This window comes from Miscanthus floridulus, chromosome 5, assembly GCF_019320115.1.
Source record: "Miscanthus floridulus cultivar M001 chromosome 5, ASM1932011v1, whole genome shotgun sequence".
Taxonomy (NCBI): Eukaryota; Viridiplantae; Streptophyta; class Magnoliopsida; order Poales; family Poaceae; genus Miscanthus; species Miscanthus floridulus.
The window spans coordinates 34,431,512-34,450,952 of record NC_089584.1 but is presented as its reverse complement, the minus strand read 5'-3'; positions in this window follow the sequence as shown (position 1 = coordinate 34,450,952).

Sequence of the window (19,441 nt, the reverse complement as noted above, 5' to 3'; positions counted from 1 at the left end):
GCGGGACGGCTAGACTACTTGGTAGGATATTGCCACTACTGCTAGGTTGATAGCGGACAATGTAAGGAGGTATGGGGCATGGAGGATTTCCCCCACACCCTTCCGAGACTTCATGGAGACCTTGTGGACCTAGCTCATGACTCACAGTTTCAGCCACCTCAGACTAGACTTGGGGTGTACCAGGGTTGAATGGTAGAGTGGCATTATCCTAGGCTAGCAAGCGACCGGAATCAGCCCAGTTGACGACGGTCAGCGAAGAAGGCAGATCTTGTGGTTATGTAAAACCTCTGCAGAGTGTATGGTTGATCGATTGATACATGTGTTGACTTGTCAGCTATGGACCTTTCCTGGGTTTCGCTTAAACTAGATAGTGAGATGAGTCCTTCTCTTCTTCCCCCGTGAGAGAGTGTCGGTCGTAGCCAGGGGCTATAGGCCTTGAGACAGTGCCGAGAGGGAGTTGGTCTATCGACTGAGTGATGGTATGGTGATGGTGTGGAGATGGTGGTGAATCGATCCCAAGATCAAAACTTGGCTCTGGATGGAAATGGGATAGAATGGGTGTGGGAATGGTGTTAAAACTTGACCAACTATTATTATATACTTGATAAGCTAAAACATAGGAAACCCCAGCCTTATAGGTTCCTTTTGATTATATCCAACTTGCATCCAATATCCATAAAGCAATGCACATAGGGTGGGAGTGGCCAGTACAAATCATACTGATAAATTTTGGCACACAGCTTCTGCTGAGGAGTATAGCACCGAGGAGTTTGATGGTTGAGGGGTTCGTGCCTACGCTTGAGTTTGGCGATCTTATCTTCAAGCTGTTCTAAATGAATGCTACTTTTGATTCCGTCAATGCAGTGATGTAATAATTTATGTACTTCTACACTATTTGTACTCTAATATTATCATTGTATAGATGTGATATTCGACTAGAATTTGGGTAATATGATCTACAACGGTCTTATTACACTTCGACTCTATGGATTTCCCTTTGCAGAAATCAGGGGCGCTTCAGTTGGTATCAGAGTCATACTTGACCATAGGACGAAACCCTCAGAAATGGACGATAGAATAGGACATGAACAGCCCTTCTTTCGGTTATATACCGACCCTGCATTTACTTTTATGCAAGGCTTATCTATCATTGACCTGCTGACACCTGTTCCTTAAAACATGCAGATGGCAACGAACGTCGACTGGCCGCCTCTAGGACCGCTACCTCTGGACCACGCCAAGCTTACCTTCAACCTACATGAGCTCAGGGGTTTTGCACAGACCCTCTGCCAAGTTCTCGTCATGTTAGGAGTCCCCAACGAGCTTGTCAAGGTCACCTGCACTGGGAAGCCAGCTCAGGAAGGAGGAATCGAAGGACCGATTGTCACCTCAATCGAGTTCCTAGCTAGCACTACTTTACCTTCTGTCCCAGCTTTCACCGAGTTGACTATAGAGGACACAGTCGAGGAGGGACTGCAAGTGGTCTCACACAAGGCACTTCACAGAGTGATGAGGGACCACTACGAGCACCTGAAGACGATAGAGTACCATCTACTTCCCTAGGCCCTCGACCTCAGCCCTACCCCTAGTGAGCAGAGCTTCGTAGCCGGCAGAATTATCTTTACCGAGGAGGACAGATGCCTTTGTGTCTCAGCTATCCACCTACTGGAGCAGGACAGGTATATGACCTAGCTGGAGTAGAGGAGACGACAGGACCAGGCCCTTCTATGGGAGTACCAGGAGCGAGACTCGCAGGGAGCATAGGAGTGAGCTAGTCTACTTGAGACAGTTGCCAAGCTACAGGACAAGCTCAACCGTCGTGAAGAAGTCCACAGAGCCAAGGTCACTGACTTATAGGACAAAGCCGCCGACCTAGGCAATAGGAACTGCTATCTTGATAGCAAGGTCTTAGAGTTACAGAGAGAGTTGGATGACAAGAAGGCCGAGTTCAACCACAGGGGAGACAGAGAGAGGTCTAAGGGGATTGATATGCTAAAAATCCAATCTCAAAACAAGACCATGACTCAGGATTTAGAGGAGTTTAGGAAGAAGGCCATTCACAACTAGGGTCACCTGATTGAGGCACTCAGGCAGACTGAGTACCTACAGGACAAGTGTGAGAGGACAGGGCAGGCTTGGCAGAAGTCTAACAGGAAGCACCTCAGGGAGATGAAGGGTATGTGGGATTAGCTACCCAAGGAGATTCGCAGCAAGACAAAGCCTAGGATAGAGGAGTTCGAGTTAGCCCCAACTCGCCTCAACCTAGACGCCTACCCTACCCTACCTAGAGCCAAGCCTACTAAGGAGCTCACCAAGGCCTTGAAGTATGTGTCCTGACTTCATAAGTCTGATGAGGAGATCGAGATCGAGAACAATCATATCCCAGCGATGGTGTATGAGTTAGAGTAGATGGCCCTGCGTGGTCATGAGTCATGTCAGAGGCTTCCATAAGTTGTACCCCATGATGTACCCCTTATGAGATGTAATATGAGATCCTATGCATAGTACAATTCTCGCAAGTCTTCAAGTGTAGCTACTAGAGATGATGCTATGTAATAAAACCCATGTAATGAATGTTTTGGATCTTATTACATCTTATGGATCTTATTGCTTCTTTGTAATGAGTGTTGGATAGTATAAATGATTTTCTTTAAATCATCAAAAATTAAGTAATCATACTAAATTATAAGCACTTATGGCACAATCACTAAAATTCCTATGATCTGTATTGCAGATGCCGAACCGCCGATCTAATCGTCTAATGAACCGTGGACGTGCGCCCACCCCCAAACTAGTCGAACCAAATGGGGGTGTGGTGGCAACAACCATGGCCATGGCCATGGTCATGGACGTGGAGGGATACCCTTCAACCTGGAAAATACCCCGCCGCCTGAGGAGAACATCTCGCCACCACCACCACCGAACCTGGCAGAGGTGATGGTGCAACAGACTCAACTTCTCGTAGCTCTTGTTGATAGAGCAAACCGGCGCTAGGGAGGACAGCAGAATGACTTCTAGAGGAAGTTGGAAGGATTTCTAAAGCTAAGGCCACCTACCTATGATGGCACTAACCCTGACCCGCTTGTAGCCGATGACTGACTCAAGGAGATGGAGAAGAAGCTTGACCTCACCACTTTCACCGACGATGAGTGTGTTGGAGCTGCCACACACTAGTTCACAGGTGCAGCACGCGCCTAGTGGGATAGCTTTAGTGATTCCCATGAGGACCCTGCCAACATCACATGGGATGAGTTCATCGAAGCATTCACTAGTATCACATTCCCAAGGGTATCATGGAGGCCAAAGCTGAGGAGTTCCACAACATCAAGATGGGAAAGGACATGGTGACTGAGTACACTACTCGTTTCACCAATCTTCTTTGCTATGCACCTTCCTATGTTGTGAACTCTGAGAAGAAGAAGCTGTATTATTACCGCAAGGGACTTAACCCGCACATCAAGTTGAAGTTTGGTGGTATTGAGAGTAACACGTTGCGTGCTCTGGTGGATCGCTGCATCCAGATCAAGAAAGATCGTGCTGAAGCTGGAGAGGAGTACAGGGAGAGGAAGCGTAAGCCTGAGGAGTCCTTCCGTGGCCGTGATCGCAAGAGGTTCCACAGAGATGCACCATCCAGGGAACGCTCTCACCACAACAGGGATGACAACCCTGGATCGAGTAGGGGTAGTGGAGGCTACACCACCAAATACTCCCACCCTACTCAGGATCATTACACCCGGGACCGTTATGCTCAGGACCGCAACACTCAGGACCATTTCAACTGTCCCCGCTCTGTGAATGAATGCCCAGCACACAACCGCTCCGCACCAAGCACTGGAAACTAGAAGGCACCTACGCCATCCCCTACAAGCGGTGCGCCTTTCACCTGCTTTGCTTGTGGCCAACTAGGTCACAAAGCCACTAAGTGCCCATAGAACTCAGCTGCTCAGAAGTCTTAGCTCAAGGGATCTACTACCCGTGGATGTCTCAACCATCTGGACACCGAGGAAGCATAGGCTACCCCTGATGTTGTGTATGGTATGTTTTTAGTTAATGGCAATACTGCATCAGTTCCATTTGACTCTAGAGCAACTTGTTCTTACATATCATCCAAGTTTGCACGAGAGCATGACCTGCCTATAACCCCATGTGAAAAGCCTATCATCACCAGTTCACCTTTAGGAGACCTAAAATGCACCCACATCTGTAAGAGAGTGAGTCTTACCATTGAGGGTCTTATCTTTAAAGCCGACCTAACCCTGTTACCTTCCACAAACCTAGATGTCATCTTAGTCATGGATTGGCTAACCATTCACCAAGGTATTATATCATGTTCACCTAGATATGTCTAGGTGACCCACCCATCAGGCCAAGTCATCAGGTGTGAACCCCAGTCTAGGAAGTCCACCTCTATCCTGTGTGCCCTTAAAGCCAGTTCAGAATCATAGAAAGAGGAGAAGATAGTTCATGATATGCCTATGGTCAGAGACTATCCCGATGTATTCCCTAAAGAATTACTGGGTATGCCACCAGACTGTGATGTAGAGTTCATCATTGATCTTTTGCCGAGAATAGGACCGATTGCCAAGAGACCCTATCGCATGTCAGTTGATGAACTGGCCGAGCTCAAGAAATAGCTTGATGAGCTCATCTCGAAGGGATATATCAGACCTAGTGCTTCACCCTAGGGATCCCCTGTTCTATTTGTTAAGAAGAAGGATGGCTCGATGAGAATGTGCATTGATTACTGGAACTTGAACGCAGTCACCATCAAGAACAAGTACCCTCTACCAAGAATCAATGATCTACTTGATCAGCTTTGAGGTGCCAAGTATTTCTCCAAGATTGATCTCAGATCTGGCTATCATCAGATGAAGATTCGAGAGAGTGACATCCCGAAGACAGCTTTCGTAACTAGGTATGGGCAGTTTGAGTTCACCGTGGTGTCCTTTAGACTCACGAATGCTCCCGCATACTTCATGAACATGATGAATAAGGTTTTTATGGATGATCTAGATAAGTTCATGGTAGTATTCATTGATGACATCCTTGTCTATTCATCCACTGCTGAAGAACATGAACATCATCTAAGAACTGTACTAGAAAAACAAGCCCAACATCAGCTCTACGCAAAGTTCAGTAAATGCGAATTTTGGCTATAGGAAGTTGCCTTCTTAGGCCATGTACTATCAGCTGAAGGTGTCATAGTTGACCCAACCAAGATTGAAGCTGTGAAAGAGTGGGATCAACCCCGTAGTGTGATAGAAATCAGAAGTTTCTTGGGATTGGTTGGATACTACCGCCGATTCATTGAAAACTTCTCCAAGATAGCCCATCCAATGACCAACCTTCTGAAGAAGACTAAGGAGTTTGAATGGATGCCCGAGTGCGAACAAAGCTTCCAGGAATTGAAATAGAAGCTTACCACAACTCCTATGCTAGCATTGCCTAATATCAGCAAAGATTTCATGGTCTATTGTGATGCATCCCGTCAAGGACTTAGTTGTGTATTGATGCAAGGTGGAAGAGTGATAGCTTATGCTTCTTGATAGTTGAAAGAACACAAGAACCGTTACCCTACTCATGATCTTGAGTTAGCAGCAGTTGTGCATGCCTTGAAGATCTAGAGACACTACTTGATAGGCAACAAATGTGACATCTACACCGATCACAAGAGCTTGAAGTACTTTTTCCCTCAAGAAGATTTGAATATGAGGCAACACCGATGGCTAGAGTTGATCAAGGATTATAACCTGGAAATTCACTATCATCTGAGAAAAGCTAATGTAGTCGTAGATGCTCTTAGTCGCAAGAGTTACTGCCACACTTTGATCACTGAATCCGTACCACCTGAGCTCAAGGAAGAGATTGAAGATTTCCAACTTGAGATACTACCGCATGACTTGTTGAATGAGCTCCGCATATAGTATGATCTCACAGATCGCATTCGTCAAGCTCAGAAAAATTGTGAAGAGATTGAATATCTCCGTGGTCTAATGAAACTAGGCTACAAGACCAACCACCAGGAAGATGGACAAGGAACCATCTGGTTTAAGAATAGAATATGTGTTCCATCTAACCCAGTGCTACAAGAGGAAATTCTGTCAGAAGCTCACGATTCCAAGTACTATGTTCACCCTAGAGGTTCAAAGATGTATCAAGACTTGAAGAAACACTTTTGGTGGAAAGGCATGAAGACAGACATTGCAGGACATGTGGCACGGTGTGACACCTATAATAGAGTCAAGGCTAAACATCAAAGGCCTATAGGATTGTTGAAGCCTCTTGACGTTCCCGAGTGGAAATGGGAGAGCATATCCATGGATTTCATAGTTGGATTGCCCCGTTCACAGAAAGGCAATGATTCTATCTAGGTGATTGTTAATCGTTTGACCAAGATTGCCCACTTTGTACCAGTTAAGACCAAGACCAATGCTAAAAAATTAACAGATCTATATGTTGAGCATATTCTCAGACTGCATGGAGCTCAATCTAGTATCGTATCTGATCGTGGTCCTCAGTTTGTGTCCCGATTCTGGGAAGCTCTGCACCGGTCCATTAGAACCAAACTTGATTTCAGTACTGCTTATCACCCACTAACAGATGGACAGACTGAACGAGTGAATCAAATCTTAGAAGACATGTTTCGCGCTAGTGTACTGAATTATGGCTCTGATTGGGAGAAATGTCTACCCTATGCAGTGTTCTCATACAACAACAGCTACCAAGCCAGTATCAAGATGTCGCCATTTGAAGCTTTGTATGGTAGACCTTGTAAGACACCTTTGATGTGGTTCCAACTAGGAGAAAGATCGTTCTTTGACTCCGCTAAGATTCAAGATGCCGAAGAAGGAGTTGCTAAAGTGAAGGAGAATTTGAGAATTGCCCAAAGTTGATACAAGAGCTACGCTGACAAAAGAAGAAGAGAACTTGAGTTCAACGTGGGAGATTTTGTTTATCTCAAGATATCCCCGCTACGTGGAACTATTAGATTCCATGTGAAAGTAAAGCTTGCCCCTAGATTTGTTGGCCCATACAAGGTTTGCAAGAGGATTGTTAAGCTCGCCTACAAACTTGAGCTACCTGAGGAATTGACAGGTGTACATCCCATATTCCATGTCTCACAGCTACACAAGTGTTTGAGAGTGCCTGATGAAGTAGTTCCAACTGATACACTTGACATTCAAGACACTCTCGGGTATAAAGAACATCCTATCAGAATTCTAGGAAGAGATGCCAAAGAGACCCAAAGCAAAACCATTCCTATGTGCAAGATCCAATGGAGCAATCACACTGAGAGAGAAGCAACATGGGAGAAAGAGTCTGACCTTTGGCTACGATATCCTTACCTCTTCGAAGAGTATGTTACGCTTTAATCTCGGGGATGAGATTCTGTTAAGGGGGTAGGACTGTAACAACCCAAAAATCCATATACCTAAAATACCAACTACAAAATTTTTCTTAAAACTCCTATGTGTTGATGAGTGTCATGTATAGAAACCCAACCTAAGAGATGCATTAGGTCCAACCCCAACCCAAGTCAACACATAAGCATGGCATAACTCTTGGCATAAACATGTGATTTAAGTTCCCTAGCTAAATGAACCTTGCATGCACATTAATACCACTGGTGATTTGGATTTTCATTTGTTTTAAGTAATGCCTAACAACTCATTTAAAAGAAATAAACTATAAAGTAATTATTAATCAAACCAAGGAATAAATGCTAAAAGAGGAAACTATTTCCATTTTTTTGTATAACAAAACTACACCTATTTTTGTTATACAAAATAGCTAAATAAATTCCTAATATATATAAAAGAATGTTGTGGGCCTCATATCCAAAACTCCAATAAATAAGGTGCACCAATTTGGAATTCAAATTTCAAACCAAATTTGAATTCAAACAAAGGAGAAGAGAAATAAAATAGAAAAAGAAAAAGAAGAGGGAGGCCTCGCAAGCCGCCTCGGCCTGCTCGGCTTCACGGCCCAGCTAGCCCACCCAGTGCGTGCACGGCCCAGCTTGCGGCCCTGCGCATCGCCCACGCCCGCGCGCCTCCCCGCTCCCCTTGCTGCCGCTGCCACTGGACCCCACCCGTCAGTCTTCTTGTTCATCTTCTCTGCCCACGCCTCAACTGCCCGTGCGACTTGAGGCTGACAGCACTGGCAGGAGTGGCTAGGGCGTCACGCCTGGGGCATGGCCTTGTTCCCCTTGCGCCACGCCTACGCAACCACGCGCGGGTCGTTGGATGCAGTGCACGTGCCTCCACCGCTCGATCGCCGTCCACCATGGGTGCCATGGAGCTCGGCTATAAAAGCCCCAGCCCCGGAAGCCCCTGAGCTCTCTCATCGCCTCGCCGCCACTTTGTGGCCATCCACAGCACACCCAAGCTAAGAGAGAAGAGGGAGAAGAGGAAGAAGAAGGGGGAGCGCCAAAGCCGCACGACATCGCTGGTGTCGCCAGAGCGGAGGACGTCGCCCCGATCAAGCACGTCGACGCCATGCTACACTGCACTACACTGCGCTGCTTCCAGAGCTACATGGCCACAACCCGCCACTACATCACTATCCTATCTTCCATGGCACCAAAGGTGAGCCTCGGTCTTCCCCTGCTCGCCTCCAGACCTTGCTGTGTCGACCATGGCGCTCCACACCGGGAGCGCATAGGCCAAGGCTGTCTCCGGCCTCTAGGTACACACGCACTCACGTGCACATCCGCGACCACATCGTGACCGCCCGACCGGTGCCCCATAGTGCTCCTGCTTGCTTCGTCGTCGCCACCATGCCACCACGGATGCCATGGAGCCCCTACCAACCACATGAGGACTTGAAGCCCCGCCTTGAGCCCTGGACGCCCTCGCCATGCTCCCACGGACCCATAGAAGCCCTTATCCGCCCAGCCGAGCCACTAGGGAGCCTACACGCGCGACCTCACCACCGGCGAGCACCGCTGAGCTGCCGACCGCCATGGCCAGCACCCTGGAAAGCCCTGGCCACCACCTAGACACCACCATCGTGTTCGCCATGGCCTAGGGAAGCTTTCCCCCTCCTTAATTGGATGCCAGCGCCACCGTAGGACCACACCGGTGAGCACATCACTGGCAGGAGCGCACCAGGGACAGAAGCAGAGTCCTCCCCTCACCGGCCGCATGTGCCTGCACCCAGTACATGTAGACCATAGAGAGAAGAAAGGAAGGGTGGATGCGGTTCATCAGAAGGAGACACGGTCCACCATAGACTAGCGCTTGCGCCCACCGTGGACCATGCCTGTGAACCAAGTCTAGTGGAGGCCCACGGCTACGACATGGCAGCACCACAGCTTGCCACGCGTCCGGGCCGGGCCGGCCCAAAACCAGCCCAGTCTAGGCCCACCAAAGCCCAGTCTAGGCCCAATCTGGTTGACCATTGATCGGTCAACGTTGACAGTTGACCTGGCCCCACATGTCAGTCTCACAAAGACTCCGGACCCACTCGTCGATGAATGACGTCATGCTGACATCATGACGACGTCACACGGGTCCCACCTGTCAGTATCAACATAGCTGAGGTGACGTCATGATGACATTAGCTGCTGACGTCAGTAGCACTAGCCCCACATGTCAGCGACCCTGCCCGTTGACCGTTGACTCACCCATTGACTTGATGTTGACTTTGACTGGACCCACATGTTAGTGACCCAAGAGCCTGTGGTCCTACCTGTCGGAACTGATGATGTTGATGACATCATGATGACGTCAGCAGGACCCCACCTATCAGCTCAGAGCCGAGCCAATGACGTCATGCTGATGTCGTGCTGACATCAGCATGCCACGTGGACCAGTCACAGCATGACACGTGTCAACCTAGGATTAATTCAGCCTTTTCCATTTTCAGAGATGATTTAATCTTTAGAAATTCATAACTAATTCATACGACCTCAGAAAAATATGAAACCAGGACTAAAATTCATCTAAAATCGAGCTCTACACAATGAACCCATGTTTGAGTGCATTTGGCTCTTTTGAATTTTCATTGCTTCTTTGTGCTATTCTATAAACGTCGTTAACGTGACTATAATGCGATCGTTGCAGACTCGGAGGAGAACCAGATGGACGAGGATCGTGAGTACCGTGAAGAGTACGGAGATGACTACACTACCATCCAGGCCAAACATGTAACCAGTATAAACCTTGTGTCTTTTTAGCACACCATCCAGGCCAAACATGTAATAATACAAATTTACTCATTGGTGTTTACTCAAAATGCCGATAGTTGGCGCGCCAGGTAGGGGACCTTTGTGTGTTTCGACATTAACATCAGGCCATGGATTGCTAGCCATGGAATCAGCTGGGTCCCAGGTGCACACATGCGCTTCGGTGACCTAGACTTCATCATCACGGTGGGAGGATAGTTGGCATTGGCTCACGCCGCCATCCAACCTCTCCCCTCCATCGGCCTCAACTACGGGAGGCTTGAGTGCTAGCTCGGCATCTCCTTGGGACCCCAACCGTCTAGGGAAGACCCATGCCACCTCACCCTCTCTCCGGAACACCACACATGGAGCGCCCCGATAGTGCTTATGTTCGGTCTCCGCAACACCGCGATGACCGTTAGCCACCTTGTGGCATAGCACATTATCCCATCCCCCACGAACATCGAGTTCATTGGAGTGATCAAACACGTCGTAGAATTTTTCCATGACCTCCTGGTAGACGAGCTAGGGTCACCCTCTAGCTCTGACTCCAGTAGGGGAAGCCATCACCCCTCTCGTGAATGCTTCATGGCAGGTACCCCCGAGGGGCATGTCGAAAGCATCCATGAGGGGGAGGCTACTCCAACAAACAACCTCAACGAGGAGGCCAAGAGGGAGACAGTGGCCCTACCATGCATGTCGGTGGAGTAGCTGAAAGCCTGACACCAAGAGATCAAGGAAGCGTGACTCTAGCTCGAGCAGGAATGCATGGAGCTCGACCAGGAGATAGAGCGCCACAAAGACAGTGGGCACGCACGTGCCATGGCCCACGACGTGAATTGGAGGATCATCGCAGATGATAAAGCCCTCCCTTGCTTCACTCGGGCAAGCCAGAACATCACCATCGTGGTGGCCTTGCTCCATGGCCTTCCAAAGGCCACGATACCTGAGGATCATCAGGCCCACCACGAGATTCGCATGTTGCTCGAGCGTGCAGCAGCATAGCAGGATGAGAGCTCATTGTCTTAGTGACATGAGCTCGATGGCAGCTAGCGCATGCTCTTAGAACGCCCAGGTAGGGATGCGTCAGTCCACCAGGAACCACAAGGAAGTAGGCACCACACCATGGTCCTAGTGCATCAGCGTCTCGGCCACAACCATGACACACGCAACACCCTCCACGCCCACAGATGTGCCTACGATGACCCAAGAGAGGGAGCCAGATGCAACTATCACCCTTGTCATGGCAGATGCTACGACAACAGCGAGGACCGAAGCTCGAGCCCTAGCCTATCGGGGCCTCAGGCCTTTGACTGACACATCCTCAACGCTGCCTTCCTACCAAGGTATCGGCCACCAACCAAAATCCTAAAGTACTCTAGGGAGACAAACCCCGAACTATGGCTCGAGGATTATTGGCTTGCCTACCAAGCCGATGGTGTGGATAATGACGATTTCATTATCCGCAACCTTCCACTGTTCTTAGCCGATTCGGCATGAACATGGTTGGAATACCAGCTGTCCAATAGGATCCAGAGTTGGACGGGCCTAAAGGAGATCTTCGTGGGGAACTTCTAGGGCACATACAAGTGACCTAGGAACCCATGGGACCTCAAAAACTATTGATAGAAAGCCAGTGAGACCCTCCATGGGTACATCCACCGTTTCTCCTAGCAGTGCAATGAGCTACCTAACATCATCGATATCAATGTTATAGGGGCATTCCTATCCGAGACCACATGTGAGTCTCTAGTTCACAAGCTAGGATGCAAGGGCCCATGAACCACCAAGGAACTCCTTGACATCGCCACCAGCCACGCCTTTGGTGAAGAAGCAGTTGGAGCAATCTTCGATCGCCTCAATGGCAAGGAGAGGCAAGATGAGGACGTCGGTGAAGGGGCATCCAATCGTTCCACCAAAAAGAAGAACAAGAAGCAACGGCGTGAGGGCTCACTTGTGGCCGCCGCTGACCGCAGGGGTGGTCGGAAGCCCACGGAGGGCACTTCGAACCATTTCAAAAAACTACTCGAGGGGCCATGCCCAAACCATGTCTTCCCGATCAAGCATCTATACAAAGACTATAGCCTGATGAGGCGATTCTTGTTTGGAGGCTCCAACAAAGGGGAGAGCGGAAAGGACCCTAACCCCACCGTAGACAATGCCATGGAGAAAGACGGTGGCTTTCTAACACTGAATGGCTGCCTCATGATCTTTGGAGGATCGGAAGCCTACGACTCCAAGCGTCGAAAGAAGATCACACGTCGTGAGGTCTATGCGACCAAACTAGCCACACCTGCCTTCCTCCGGTGGTCAGGGTCCACTATAACCTTTGATCGGACCAACCACTCGGAGAACATCCCACAGCTAGGGAGGTACCCGCTCGTGGTTGAGCCAATCATTGGCACAAAGCAGCTCACCAAAGTACTAATGGCTGGAGGCAATGGCCTCAACATCATGTATGCTGAGACGCTCGATGCTATGGGCATTGACCGAGCGCACATCTAGCCAAACGGAGCACCCTTTCATGGCATTGTGTTTGGAAAGCAGGCCATGTCGCTCGGGCAGATAGATCTGCCCATCACCTTCGAGGGCCCATCCAACTATAGGATGGAGACCCTCACTTTTGAAGTGGTTGGGTTCCACAGAACTTACCACACCATCCTAGGATGACCATGCTATGCGATGTTCATGGCCATCCCCAACTACACCTACCTTAAGCTGAAGATGCTGGGCCTAGGTGGGGTCATCACCATCAGCACCTCCTTTTAGCACACCTACGAATGCGAAATTGAGTGCTACGATCATGCTATAGTGATCGTAGCCTCCAGAGAGCTCGCAGACATAAAAAAAGAGGTCACCGGAGAAGTGCCCGACCCCAAAAGGTCGACCGGGTCCTTTGAGCCAGCGGAAGGCTCTAAGGAAGTCCTCATAGACCCTAGGAGCACCGAGGGAAAAATGGTGTGCATTGGTACCACGCTCTCCTCTGAATAGGAAAGCGCGCTCGTTGGCTTCCTCCATGCCAATAGAGACATCTTCACATGGAAACCCTCGAACATGCTAGGCATTCTGAAGGAAGTCACCGAGCACATCTTGAAGATCTACCTAGGCTCCAAGCTGGTGAAACAATGCCTACATCGCTTCGACGAGGGGAAACGCAGGACCATCAGTGAGGAGATCGCAAAGCTTTTGGTGGCCAGATTAATCAAGGAAGTATACCACCCAGAGTGGTTAGCCAATCCCGTTCTTGTATGAAAGAAGAGTGGGAAATGGAGGATGTGTGTTGACTATACGGGTCTCAACAAAGCATGCCCAAAGGATCTGTTTCATTTACCGTGCATAGACCAAATAGTTGACTCTACCTCGGGGTGCGAAACCCTCTGCTTCCTTGATATGTACTCTGGGTACCATCAAATCATGATGAAAGAGTTTGACCAGCTCGTGACATCTTTCATCAACCCCTTCGAATCGTTCTGCTACATCTCAATGCTGTTTGGTCTAAAGAACGCTAAGGCTACATACCAGCGTTGTACGCTCAAGTGTTTTGGGAACCTCATTGAGCGGACCGTTGAGGCTTATGTTGATGATATCATGGTCAAGTCCAAACTGGATGACCATCTCATTACTAATCTTGAGCAGACCTTTGCAAAACTCTAAGCGAACGACATCAAACTCAATACCGAGAAGTGTGTTTTCAGGGTCTCAAGGGGCATGCTACTTGGTTTCATCGTCTCTGAGTGTGGCATCGAGGCCAACACGGAGAAGATCTCAACCATCACAAGGATTGGTCTAATTTAGAATATAAAGGGGGTGCAGCGAGTTATAGGGTGCCTCGCCGCACTCAACCGCTTCATCTCACGCCTCGGCGAATGAGGTCTCCCCCTTTATCGACTTCTAAAGAATGATGATCACTTCAAATGGACATCTGAGGCCTAGGAAGCACTTGACTTGGTTAAATAGCTCCTGACGAAGGCCCTGATCCGGGTTCCTCCCACCGAGGGAGAACCCCTTTTGCTCTACATCACAGCCACCACACAAGTAGTCAGCGCCACCCTAGTAGTGGAGCAGGAAGAAGAGGGGCATGCCCTCAAAGTACAGCGCCCTATGTACTTTATCGGTGAGGTCATATCTGACTCGAAGACCCATTACCCCAAATCTAGAAGCTTCTGTATGCTGTCCTCATCACCAGGAGGAAGCTACGCCACTACTTCGAGTCACATCCAGTGACGGTCGTGATGTCCTTCCCCATTGGTGAGGTTGTCCAAAACTAGGACGCCACGGGGAGAACTGTGAAATGGGCACTCAAGTTGATGGGTCAGGGCATTATGTATGCCTCTCGGGTAGTCATCAAGTCCTAGGTGTTGGCTGATTTCATCGTGGAACAAACCGAGGTCCAAATGCCACCAGCGGTCATCAATCAAGAGTACTGGACAATGTACTTCGATGGATCACTTATGAAGAAGGGCATCGACACGGGGCTGGTCTTTGTGTTGCCCCTCAGTATACGCATGAGGTACATGGTCTGTCTCCATTTCCCCTCCTCTAACAATGTAGCTGAGTATGAGGCGCTCATCAACGGCCTACGCGTTGTCGTTGAATTGGGCATTTGACGCCTCAACGTTTGAGGGGATTCCTAGCTGGTCGTCGACCAAGTCAAGAAGGAGTCAAGTTGCCACAACTCCAAGATGCCCATGTACTACCAAGAAGTCCACCAGTTGGAGGACAAGTTCGATGACCTCGAACTCAATCACATCCCGAGGCATCTCAACAAGGCAGCTAACGCGCTTGCAAAAGCTGCATCCGGTCGAGAGCTAGAGCCAACGAGCATCTTCGCCAGCGACTAGCACAAGCCCTCAGTTTGCTATGAGGAGTTAGAACAGGGCGGTGATGGTTCATCCAATCCTAGCCCGGGGCCTGAACAACAGTTGGCTACATTCGACTCTAAAGTCATGGAGCTCGTAGAAGATCCAGCGATAGAGCCAGACCCTCTGGTCGACTAGAGAATGCTCTACCTCGACTACCTACTCCATGACACACTATCGACAGATAGGATGGAGGTTTGATGGCTCGCACGTTGCGCCAAGTCCTTTGTTCTTGTGGAGGGCAAACTCTACAAGCGAGGCCACACTAGGATCCTACAACGCTACATCCCTTCGAATAGGGGAAGCATTTGCTGAGCAATATCCATGGTGGGGTCTGCGATCACCATGCCACACCTAGAACCCTAGTCAAAAATGAGTTTTGACAGGGCTTCTACTGGCCTACCATGGTAGCCAATGCCGAGCAAATCATACGCACCTACGAAGGGTGCCAATACTATGCTTGGTAGACTCACCTATCGGCCCAAGCACTCCAAACGATCCCATCACCTGACCGTTCGTGGTCTGGGAACTCAATCTGGTTGGACCACTCAAAAATGCACTAGGAGGCTACACCCACTTGCTTGTCACCATTGACAAGTTTACAAAATGGATAGAAGCTCAGCCAATCTCCATGATCAAATCCAAGCAGGCCGTGTTGTTCTTCCTCGACATCATCCATCGCTTCGAAGTCCTGAACTCCATCATCACGGACAATGGCACACAATTCACTAGGAAGAAGTTCCTCTGATTTTGTGGTGAACATCAGATCCGCGTCGACTAGGCCTACATAGCAAACCCCCGAACAAATGGGCAGGTGGAACGCGCGAACAACATGGTCCTATAAGGCCTCAAACCTAGGATCTTCAACCGGTTGAACAAATTTAGTGCATGCTGGGTCACTGAACTTCCTTTAGTACTTTGGAGCCTAAGGACAACTGTAACACCCTAGGTGTTTGGCTTCTACTAATTGCATTTCATTTCATAAACATGTGCATCATCTATCTCATCATGCCTTTGTTACTGAAACATGCATATGCAACATTTTCCAATTGTGTATGTTTCATACTTGAGTGTTGTGAATAGTAATGGTGTAACATGTGAATGCAACCTGAGTTTCTCATACCTTGAAACATGGCAACATGGTAGTAATATGACAAGTATAAAATAACCACAAGGTCATGAAACATGTGAAACATGGAATTGAAACATATGAATGAATTGCTTGTTTTAATTGCTTTATCACATGTGATCTTTAGAAGTGGTATAACAATTTTGTAAAGTGGTTGATCATGGTCTATTACACCTTAACTACACTTAGGTTACTTGTTGGAACATTGTTCATGAAGATCAAAATGACCAAAATGCCCTCAAGTGGAGGTTTGACTTGACTTGACCCCAGAGTCTCACAATTTGACTGATTCAAAAGACCAACTTAGAAACTTTTCATGGCTGTGCACTCTTTACCAAAGTTGTAGCTAATTTATTAAGGAACAAAAGTCTCAATATGACCATCTCATGAAAATGGCTAGAACATGTTCAAACAAGGCCCACAAGTCAGATGTCCAAGCTGATTTCACTGAAAAATTTGTCTAAGTCTTAAACTGCATTTTCAGTTGCATCCAACTCACTTTGACTTCATGTAACTGCTAATCCATGGAGAATTAGGGAATGGTCCTTGACGAGAAATTGTAGATGGATGGTAGACCTACATTTTTCATATACACCATTTTTGCAAAGGTGCAGTAGATTAGCCGTGTTGACACTTTGAACTAACGCTGTCAGTCAGTTTTCTTCATCTGAATGGATGCTACAGTGACTGACCAATTTCAGAAAATGCCCAACTCATGTGTGCCATGTGTCACCGGTCGCCTGAGCATGCTGTCATGCACCGCGTGCCTCCTGGCGCTGCTGGCCGTGACAAGAGCACCCTACGCGCCTACCCAACGCACTCGCCGTGCCATTTGCTTTTCCTTTCTCCTTCCCCGTGCGCTGCGCCAAGCCACAGCAGCCGTTCGCCATTACCAACCGCGCGTCGCCGTCGTCGTGTGTGCTTGCCACCGCAAAAATGGGTTGCCTAGTCTGTCAGTAGCCTCGCAGTGGTCTCCTCTACCTTCTCCACCCCACCGTCGGTCCGATTGCGCCGTGGTAAGGGCAAAATCGCAGCTTCGTCCCACCGCTACCATGGCTGTTCTCATCGGTGTTGTTGCTCCACGTGGACAACTACCACCGTGACCCTCCCATCCCTCCTCTGTCTCGCGCTAGGGTCTAGGAATGCTACCGTAGCTCGTAGGGTTGCCCTATTGGGCTGCGACGCCGTAGCGTCGTTGGAGCCGGCCGTGCCATGGCCGAGCGCTGCCGTGGCCATCGCCACCCCCTCTAACTACGTCAGTAGCTACAAATAAGGGTTCCCCTAGGTCCGCTAGGGTGAGGTGAACACGTAGGCACCGTTGCCTTCGCCGGAGAAGCCATCGGCGGTGAGTTGCGCCGTCGTCTTCCTCTGCTCCCCTGTTTCTCTCACCGGCGCGCGGGCCCCTCTCGTCAATCACCGCGGCTGAGGAGGGAGCCCAGCGTGGGCCGCGCCATTGTCTGGGCCACGCCAGCGTTGCTCGCAGGCCGCTGTTTCCTTGGGCTGGCCCAGTAGCTGTGTAGGTTTTTCCATTTTATTTTGTTTAATTGTTTTTCACAGTTTTGGGTATAGATTCAAAAATGTGTAACTCAAGTTTGGTAGATCCAAATGTGATGGTTCCAATTTTGTTAAGTTCCTGGTCATGTCTAGTATTTAATAAAAATATTATATGAGCACATGTTTTAGAAATTCTGGATAAATTAAATAGGACTTTGAAATGTGTTTTTGGATACATGCAAACTTGTTTGAATTTTATCTTGAGTTTATATGGTCCAAAAATGATTAAATTTTGTGGGTAATCTATTATTGCTTAGTAGAATCTCTGGTTAAAATTTCAGAGCTAGTGCATGTATAGTTTTTGAGTTATAGAATTTCTTTTTATCAATGGATGGATCTTGTGTGAATTTTCATAATTTTTCTATAGATCTAGTACAGGTAAAATTTGGTGAGTAAGGTTCTTATGCTAGAATGATGCTAGGAAAAATGTGAAATCTATTGCTTGACACTTTTCATTAGGGTTTCCTAATTATGCTAAAAATGGACATGCCACTTGTTATTTTGGGATACAACAAGTTCTTCTTGCTCAATGGCTTTGAAATTTTTATGATAGTCTATGTGAAGCATGAGATAACTACTGTAATTTTTGTAGATTTTTATGAACAGTTTTGCTATATATTGCTTTAATCACTTAATTAACTAAATAAATTGGAAAAGAATATTAAATAATTTATTTAGAAGTTGGCACTATACTTTCTAGTGTTTCTATAGTATGCAAAACATGTTGGTTAACTTGGCTTGGTCAAATTATGCTTTTGCATCATCATTAAATAATTAAGCTAGTAACCCTGTTATTTTTGGAATAGATTCTAGGTTTACTAGAAATTGATTTGGTTAACATAAGAATCGTGCTTTGCTGTTTACAATTGATTGTAGAGAATTTCATAAGCTTTCTAGAATGCCCTCATGCAAATCATTTGGAATTGTAGAGCTCTGGCTGTGATTGAATTAAGGGACTACTTGTATACATATGAAACTTTAAATACTAAATTATGTATACCTTTACTATTTCTAAGTTGTGGTAATGTTCCTAGGTGTTAAGCCTTTAACTAAAGATGAGTATCTTTATCTTAGGTTATGCAAGTTAGGTAAGTTGATCTTGTTCTTTAAGTTTAGTTAGATACATGCTTAAAGTGATTTGAATAGAGCTATTTACTCGGTAAACGAGTGTCCAGTGATGCTTTCGTAAACACTTACTGTGATTCATTCATCATGAGCATCATGTCATTCCTTATGCATCCATGATATTTATCCCGTGCATCGGCATGCAATAGGTGTACCGGAGGGAGTAACACTGTTGGAATTCGAGGAACCGAGCGAGGAGCAGCAGCCGACATCGGAGGTTCAGGAGGTGCAGCCTTTAGGAGAAGTGCCAGATGAGGTCGCCATTGAGTGCCCGGATCACCATCCTTGCAACTTTGTGAAAGGCAAGCCCCGGAGCATATTAAGCCTCCTAATTTCTGAAATGCAGTTACAGTATTATTATTACATATATTGTTGCATTAAGTTTAGGTGTTGGATGCAAACACTTGCTGCATTGGTTACCCAATTCCTTGTCCAGATATTGTTACCCTGAATCCTATGTAGCTCAGGCTCGTGTAGTGCTTAGCCCTGCTTAAACATGGTAGAAGTCAGGTGATTTCCTGTCACTTGCGAGATATAGGAAGATACATGTGGCACGGTTGGCTATATTTGCTATCGTGGAAAAGAACCAGTCTTAATTTGAAATGA